This window comes from Octodon degus, unplaced genomic scaffold (assembly GCF_000260255.1).
Source record: "Octodon degus isolate 3935 unplaced genomic scaffold, OctDeg1.0 scaffold00319, whole genome shotgun sequence".
NCBI lineage: Eukaryota > Metazoa > Chordata > Mammalia > Rodentia > Octodontidae > Octodon > Octodon degus.
The window spans coordinates 137,725-147,258 of NW_004524895.1; the positions used below are offsets into that span (position 1 = coordinate 137,725).

At 38.5% G+C, this 9,534-nt stretch overlaps 1 pseudogene; it reads right to left on the reverse strand.

Annotated features, from left to right (window-relative positions):
- Nucleotides 1-8,025: 8,025 nt before the first annotated feature.
- LOC101578249 lies at nucleotides 8,026-9,182 on the reverse strand (annotated as a pseudogene).
- Between the last annotated feature and the right edge of the window lie 352 nt (nucleotides 9,183-9,534).

A 9,534-nucleotide genomic window follows, 5' to 3' on the forward strand; every position in this document is an offset into this window, starting at 1 on the left:
ATAAAAATAGAGATTCTTAGGGAAATGATAAAAACCATGAATGCCCACCATAGGGAAGAAATTGAATACATCAAACAGGCTCAACCAGATATCCAGGGGATTAAAAAAATCAATTGAAAGCATATATAGCACAATGAACCAATGTGAGGACAGAATATAAGATCTAGAATACAGGATTGTAGTTAGCAATCATGCAAAGAACAATTTCTGAAAAATGGCAAGGAAGAGCCGAGGAAATAGCTCGGTGGAATAAGTGCTTGCCTGGCAAGCTCAGGGTCCTGAGTTCAATCCCCAGTACTGCAAAAATAAATTAAGTAAGTAAGTAAGTAAATAAAATAAAAAAATAGCAAGGGATCACAAAAATCAATCCAACAACTGCTAGATGATGCAAAGAAGAATATTGATCAGAGTCAATTAAAAAGCAAAATATAGCACAAATGACAGAAAAAAAAAACTATTCAAAAAAGTAATGGCAGAAAACTTCCCAAGTATAGAAAAAAAATTTGAAAAAAAAGTGAAGCATTTAGAACTCCAATTAGACATGATTAAAAACTTATCTTGAGGCATATAATACAATTCCAAAATTCTAACACAACAGAATGTTAAAAGGTGATGGAGAAAAAAAACAAATGTGCAATATGCAATGAATTGTTAACACTGATTGCCTTCATTTCTTCAGGGAGGAACAAGTGACTAGGGCAGTGGTGAGAAGGAAATTTTTATTACATAATAAGCTGTAGATCTTGGAATCTGTGATATTATTTTTTTCTTTTTTATGTATTTAATACAGGGTCTACAGGGTCTCACTACAGAGCTCGAGGCCAGCCTGGGCTACATAAATTCAGGGCAGCCTAAACAACATAGCAAGACTCTGCCTCAAAATAATATTAATAACAATAATGGAAGTGCAATCATCTGTCTCTAATAGACAAGGTGCCTCCCAAGCACTTTTCAGCCTCCCAGGTGCTAGGATTACAGGTGTGTGCCACCACGCCTAGTCTATGTGGTATTACTTTTTGTAAAATTAAATAGAGTGGTTCGAACAGGGAGTGGTAGTACATGCCTGTAAATCTCTGGGAGGCACTCTTGGACGCTGAGGCAGAATGATCACAAATTCAAGCCCAGCCTGAGCAGTTTACTGACTTAGTGAGACCTTGCTTCAAAATGAAATGTTAAGGACAAAGCTCAGTGAGAAGGTCCTAGGTTCAATCCCCAGTACAAAAACAAAAGTAGTGTATTGTAGTGTAGTTCATGAGTCTGTTAATTTTAGGGCTTACAGAGTCAAATGCCACAGATTTCAATAGAATTTAGTTTTCTCACAGTTCAAGAGACCAGAAGTCCAAGATCAACGTGACAACAGAGTTGACTTCTTCTAAGGCCTTTGTTTTTTGTTCAAAGAGGCTCACATTCTTGCTGTGTGCTCTGCTGCCCTTTCCTCCATGCATGTGTGCTCCTGGTGTCTCTGTTGTGTGGCCAGATTTCTTCCTTTTGCAATGACACCCAAAACTATGCCCTCTGCAAAGCTCTGGAACTCCTCCTCTGTGCAGTTCCTTTTTTTTTTTTTTTTTTTTTTTGGCAGTTTGTACGACAAATTAGAGCTGCTTTGTTCTCCCTGAACACTAATGTCCATCTCTTCAACTCAGTGAAACTGCTGGGCTCTGGGTTCCTTTTCTTTATGCTGTGCACTGGAAATTACTTCAAGTCAGAGACCTGGTCCGTTGGAGGGCTCATTTGGTTTCCAGATATGCGCATTGAGAGTTCTCCACTGATTGTTGCTCAATATCTAAAGAAGAGTTCTTTTCTATATATCATAAAATTCAGTTCCTGCTGCTTCACCTCCACAAGAATTAGAAGTTCTATTATTTGAGTTTTGACTTTTACTTTGCTTCTCTTAGCTTGCTATGTTCAGTTTTTAAGAGAATGAAGTATATAACAGAAAAAAAACTTTATCATGACTTTAAGAACTCAATTTGTAGAGAATGTTGCAGGATAGAAACATGCTTTAGAGAGGAGGTCTTCCTCTGTTGCTCAGTTGGACTTGAACTCAGATTCAAGCAATTCTCCTATCTCAGCCTACTGCATATTTGGAATATAGGCACAGGCCATCATGTCTGACTTCATGGGCAGAAATTTATTTTTTAAAAATCAACTTGTAGAGTATATCCCACCTCAGTTTATACTCAGAAAATCTGAAAGCTATGTCCCTCAGATGTCTAACTTTTGTAATTGACAGTGATGACCCCCCATGCTTTTGGCCAACAGGAAGATACTGTGCCTAACCCCGAGTCTACTCAGTAGGAAAGGATGATAAATCCCCATTTTTATCTTTTTTAACATGTTTTGTAAGGGTATTATTGGTGCTGTTTAGCTGTGGAGAGAAATCCATTTCCTCCTTAACATTTAGATTGATAGAATTTTTTACTGGAATATTCTTGTACCTGACATTTATTTTTTTCCATAATTTGATTGAGAAACAAATAGCAATGAGACAGTTTCAAACCAAATTGGTAGGACAGTTTCAATAATTAACACATTGCATACATTCTTCCTAGTGGTTAATTGCTGGACAAGATGCGGACATGATATCCTACTTACAAACACCATTAGAACAAATCCCTCTACTCATTAAGAGAATGTAACTATATATCTATCCTAACCACTTTGAATACACAGATGCAAAATGGACATTCATCTGTATCCCCTTTTTTTCTTAAGTTCCGTTATTTGAATATTATAGGTGTGTAAACTCAGCAAAATATTCTAAAAGAGTTCAGTAGTCCATCATAGTATTGGGTCTTCCGCTTGACTGGCAATGTCAGAAATTGTTGACCTGAGTCCCCTACAACTCAACATAACACCATGGCTTTACTTCTTATACTTCATTTTTATACTTTTCTGCTGAATGGTTAAGACCAAGGTAAAGCAGGACCTATGCAACAAGAGTTGTAGCTTTTGGATCTGATCATCTCTACATTCTTGTCTTCTGTTCTTCTTTTTCATCAATGACTTTTCCCCATGCACACTATCTTCTTCTTGACCCCAGAGATCAGAATCTGGGCTCTTTATTCTGAACTTCTATTAGCAGTATATAATGATTACATTTATCATGGGTTGTTAGTACATTATATAATGCATCTTCTTTTTACTGCCCTGTTATTGTTTCTGTCTAGTTTTCCCCCAAAATCTTCATGCATTCATGGGGCAGCTTCAAGAGTTTGTGATTAATTCTTAACCCAATGCTGGGACTATGGGTGTGAGTGCTACCCCTGCCCTGAGTGGGTAATCTGCATTACAATGTGAAGAGGGGAGAGAGGCTTACTAGCAGTTATAGCTGCTGTCCTTCCATTTGCTCTTTGCTGTTTTCTACCACCATGAATGGCTGCCTTCTTCCATGTGCCACTCTGCCTTGGAGTCAGCTGAGCATGGACTGAAGCCTCCAGTAACCGTGAGCTAAGTAAACCCTTCCTTCTTTAACCTTGAGTGTCAGGTGTTTTGTCTTAGAAATGAGGGAAAAGGAACTGACATGTGCCCTTACCCCTCACTTCACCACATCCTTCCACCTCTTGGTCTCCTTTCCTTTTACAAAAAACCTCTTTCCCTGTTTCCTATTATTTTTTACTTTGCTTTTTTACTTATTTATACCTTGTGTTTCTCATATATAAGAGAAACCATGTGATATTTAAGCTTGTGTGTCTGAATTATTTCACTTAACATTATGTTCCCAAGGTGCATCCATTTTCCTACAATTGACTCAAGTTTATCCTTCTTTATGGCAGAATAGTACCCCATTGTGTATAAATACTACATTGTCTTTATCCATTCATTTATTCATGGACATATAGGCCACTTCCAAGATTTGACTATTATGAACTGTACTGCTATAAAAACAAGTATGCATACATCACTGTAATATGATGTATGTAACTCTCAGGAAAATGCCTAGTAGAATAGCTGGGTCAAATGGAATTTCCACTTTTACTTTTTTGAGGATTCTCTGAGCCATGAATCTTGATATAATTCTATGTCCTTAGCCATAGTTTCCAATGTTGTCTGCTATGGACCCCTCTACAGGTCAGATTTTCACTTCCTTCTAAATATCTGGCACTCATTTAGAATTTGAAGTCTGTGCTTACGCTGTTGCTACAGTGTACAATATTCCTTGCTACTTCAAATTTTGATCACACTCCAGGTATGAACATAAATTGCATGGAGCCATATTTGGCTTTGACTCAAGTGTATCTTCTTAATCAGCATCATTCACTTGTGCCTTTTAGTGTCTTGCTAGGATTTCTGACAATTTCAGGTATGTACATCTGTTGTCTCCACATGGTGAACTCCTGGGGAGTAGTGCCTACAGGACTATTATTCTTTGGACTTTATGTCTCTGCTCCCAGTGTCCAGTATTTTGTTATGGTCATAGCAAGGTGAACATGCAAACACACACACACACACACACACACACACACACACACACACACACACACACAGAGCTCAGATCACTAGCAGAAAAGATCAAGTCACCAATAGATTCAGTATTAGTTGACAGCCAACTTTCTGGTTCCTATACAACCATCTTCTTGCTATAACCTCACACAGTGGAAGAGGAGAGGAGAGGCGGGGTTTTGTCTATAAGAGCACTGATCCATGTAGCCCTCAGGAGCTAAACCCTGGAGTGCTGTGCTGGCCCCACCCCCAGGGCATACTGAGGTGGCAAATGAGACTGGGCATGGTGGTGCACACCTGCAATCCCAGCACTTGGGAGGATGAGAACAGGAGGATCACTATGAGTCCAATCTGTGTAGTGAGACCCTGTAGACCCTGTGCTAAAAACATAAAAAATAAAAAAAACTAATCGCTTTCTAAGAACCCTGCCTCTAAATACCAGTACATTGAAAATTAGGTTTTAACATAAGAATGGGGGGCTGTACACATTCAGTTTATAGCAGACTCCTTTTAGGAGCTTGTTTCATTTTGTTTTGTTTTGAGACATGGTCTCATGATGCAGTTCAGGCTCACCTTCAACACACAGCTTTCCTCTGCCTCAGCCTCAGGAGTGCTGGGATTACAGGCACACCCCTGTGCCTCTCCCTCAGGAACCCTCCCCAAGGAATCCAAGTTCCCCTCCAGGTGGTGCGCTTATCTTGTGCCCCAGCCAGGGTATCCTAGATACCAACACTCAGGTCACTGCTCTCCTCAATACCCACCACATTCCCCTAGCATACCTTCTGTAGGGCCAGAGGGATAGCTCAGTGGTACACACATCTGTCTAGCAGGCACAAGGTCCTGAGTTTGATCTTCAGTACGGAAAACAAATCCTCCCATGAACCCCTTGGCTCCTGATATAGTGGACCAAGAATGATGATGGACAAGGAGATACAGAAGAAAGTTCAACGTGTGCAAACACCGAAAGCACAGCAAGCATTCCTCCACTCTACTGTAGTGACTCTACTATACAGGGCTTGGCCCCCACCCTCAGATACCACCAGATCTGCTCTCCCATCAAGCTTCAGCTGCTGTCCTTCAATGGGGGAACTTAGCCCTTGTACTCCCAGCCCACTCATACCTGAGCTTTACTCCGCTATTCAGTCCCAACTGGCTCAGAAAAATGGAAAGAATATAACTATAGGATAGCAAAGACCATTTTCTTACTGCTTATAGCTGAAAGGCTGTAGCAGGGGAGCTGGAGTTTGGGGGGTATAGTTCATTTGTTTTCATTTTTTCAGTACTGGGGATTGAACTTAGGGCCTTTGCTCTGTGCTATATCACCATCTCCCTAGTTAATATTTTTATTTTGAAATTGTAAAAAAAAAAATAAGTTCCCCAGACTGGCCTCAAACCTGCAATTCTCCTGCCTCATAATTCCAGAGTGTTGGCAACTATTTTCTCAAGATGGTGAAATGTCTGGTCTGAATGCTGAAGACAAATTTAAGATATTTAAAGTGTGTTCATTTTTCATTTCTTTTTGTAATACTTATGCTTGGGGATGTGTAAATTTCATTATGATAGAAAGCCTGTACATTTTTGTAACAGTGACACACTGGGGTAATGCAGAAGCAAATACATTTCCCAGGAGGCCTTTTATTGATTGTATTAACCGCAAGGCTGCTGGGGTGCAGAGTCCATCTGGTTGATGAGCTCTGACTGCCCTTTTAGAAGCTAATCTCTGCTCCTTAGATCAATATACTATATCAGGCCCTTAGCATTTTCCAACTCTCGGTCAAAATAAAGCTATTTCTCCAGATTTTACAAAAAGAAATTAGTTGAGCACAGGTCCCCAAAGTCAGGTGATCTGAATTGGAGTACACACTAGCCACTTACCAGCCATGTGATCTTATAATTAATTTAACTTCTTGGACATGAGAAAGCTCTTGCTGATAGCTGGCAATGTAGCAGATCCCATTACATAAAGTGACTGTGAGTATGAATCTCTGAGCTTCATTTGAAATGGAAGGTGACAATGCCTCCATACACACGTCCTGTGAGAAAGAAAACAGACGATGGGCATGAAGCCTCGTTCTTAATGCTTATGTGCACAATAATTAGAAAGTATAAACATTTATTTTTCTTTTATGGAAATTCTATACGTGTACATCACTTTAAAAAAAATTCTTAGAGGGGCTGGGGAGATGGCTCAGTAGAATAAGTGCTTCCCTGGCAAGCACAAGGGTCTGAGTTCAATCCCCAGTTCCACAAAAAAAAAAAATTCTTAGAACCTCATGCCTGTAGTCTCATGGAGTCTTTTGAAAGCATTGGAAGTAAACTGTTAGGAAAACTGAAACAAGGGAAGTTATATGGTATACCAAGATCAGGTTTGTTCAGGGTGGTATGGCTAGAGACATGCATGCTCTGCACAAGGTTGTTCAACAAACCTAAGATTGGACCTTGGGACCTTTAACTCTAGGGCAGCAATTCTCACCAGGTGATAGTTATAAAAGGCTTACTAGTAGATCTTCTTAAATAAGTAGGTTAGTTATCTAGTCAGAGTTCTGCTCATACTCATGCTGAAGGTAGGGACAGTTTCTTTTATTTAATGTGTTTAAATCAGAGATTGCACCTGAGGCAATCTAATCAATATTCTCCAAGCCTAAGTCAGCTCAGTATATGTGTTCCTTCAGCTTTTGATTTTTCCATCATCTCTGCTCTCTCTTATATCATTCAGTTCCCATGCTTTAGATACACTGAACAAAAGAAAATCTTCCTCACTTTATTATCATCACCTTAGCTTCTTACAATGTGCCACTTTTTAAAATTTTGGCACTGAAAAAAAATGCAATAGAAATGTCAACACCAAAGACCAATATCCACATGGTGGCAAAGTTTACCATTTCACTTTTTCTTTTTTTTAAATAATTTTATTGAGAAACAAATATCAATGAGACAGTTTCACAACCAATTACTGGCACATTTACAGTAATTAATGCATTGCATACTATTGTCTTAGTGGTTATTCATTGTATAAGATGCAGACTTGATATCCTATCTCAAACACTATTATAACAAACCTCTGTTTCATTGAATTAAGAGAATGGAGCTGTATATCTATCCTAACTATTTTGAGTATACAGATACAAAAGGATCATTCATTTCTATCCCCCTTTTTTTGGTTAGTTTTGTCAGAGAAGGGCATTCTATTGTCATTTAAATATTGTAGGTGCTTGAATTCAGCAGAATCTCCCAATAGAGTTCAGTAGTACATAATAGTAGTGGGTTTTCCGTAAGACTGGCAATGTCCAAAGTTGTTGACTTGAGCTTTTTACAGCTCAGCATATTAATGTGGCTTTAATGTTTTTTTTCACACAATCACATTTTATGGGTTATAATCCAACATGAAATAATGTAAATAACTTAATATTATTAGCTTTACTATAAATTTATAATTTAATATCAATTATTTTTCACACAATCACATTTTATGGGTTATAATCCAACATGAAATAATGTAAATAACTTAATATTATTAGCTTTACTATAAATTTATAATTTAATATCAATTATTTCAATGTTTTTGTAATATAATTACTCCAAATTAATAATTTCAGAGTAATTTTTATACCAATTTTTACCAATCTCATAAACCACAACTGGAAAACAACAGAATGTAGCCTAGTTTGCATTTAAAATGGACATTTAAGTGTGTAACAGAAGTAACTAAACTTACAAAACATAATTTATCCATGAAAGAGGTGTAAAAGTAGTGGTCCAGAGGTACCTTGGTTCTCAAACTCAGTTCTCCCAACAATCCTGGTTACAAACTGAATTGGATGAGGACCAAATCAAATTCACTGGTTAGGCTCAACGCTGACCTTGTGGAGAAGCCGATTTGGTTCTCATCCAGTTGTTTGCAAAAAGAGTTGTGGACAGAACCGAGTTTGTGAACCAAGGCGTCAGGCACCTCTAGAGTGTAGTCATGCTGTGTGGTAAGCACAGGTAATGTTAGCTATTATTCAGATAATTCCTTGAGTCACTCGGCTGAAGAAGTCTGTTTGGATCCAGAGTCATAAATTTAAAAAAGAAAAAATGGTAAAGTGAATGATTTAGGGGTCTCTGGGCTGAAGCAATCTGAACTTATTCTTAAACCTTAAACTGTTAAAAAAAAGTCATAAGCTCTTCTAACTTACCTCCCATAAACTAATTTTAGCAGTATAAATTATATTTGATCCATCTCTTTTGAATTTTGGGTGATCTTTGTCTTTAATTATGAAAACAATGTCTGCAGGGATACTATTCGGTGTTTCATCTCCCTCCCTTGGAAAAGTAATTTTGATGCCTTCTTTCCACCCCTTTTTAATCTCAATGGTGAGAATTTTGTCCTCAGATCTGAAACTCCTTCCATCAGGGTTTAATATTTTTTGAGAAATTTTCACCCGTTTTGTGCAACCACTGTATATCTCTTCCAGAGAGGCTCAAAGTTCATGAATCACTGGAGGGTCTTGTTTAAGACTGGAAGGCCCCACAGAATTCCTGTCTCTCAGATATCCATTCATGCTGAATCCAAATGCACTGAAAGGATCGCTGTCTATTTCCATCTCTTCAGAATCTCTGCCACCTCCCATCCATCTTCCAAAGAAAATTTCAAAGGGGTTAGAGCCTCCAAAAAATGCTGCAAAGGTGGCATGAGGATCACCATGAAAAGTGTACTGGAAGGTACCTCCTTGTCCATAGGTACCTCCTGCTCCTCCTTTCAATCCCCAACCAAGTGCGGAGAGGGCGCACCAGGATCAACCATATTCTTGTGGGCTGTTAAACTCAACTCTCACGAAACTTCCCACTGTTCCTTCTTTCTCCTACTTTTTATACTTCATTTTCATACTTTTCTGCTGGATGGTTAAGACCAAGATAAAGCAAGACCTATATAACAAGAAAGGTAATTTTGTATCTAACAAGGTCAGTCAAATCTTCTTGGGATTTAACCTGAAACCCTATACCTCAGTTTGTAGATCCTTTGTGAGTGTCAGCCATGTGGATGAGTCACAGCCATTGCTTGACCAATTTGCTCTCTGTGAAAGCCTGAGAGAATGTTTTCTCTCCATGTGA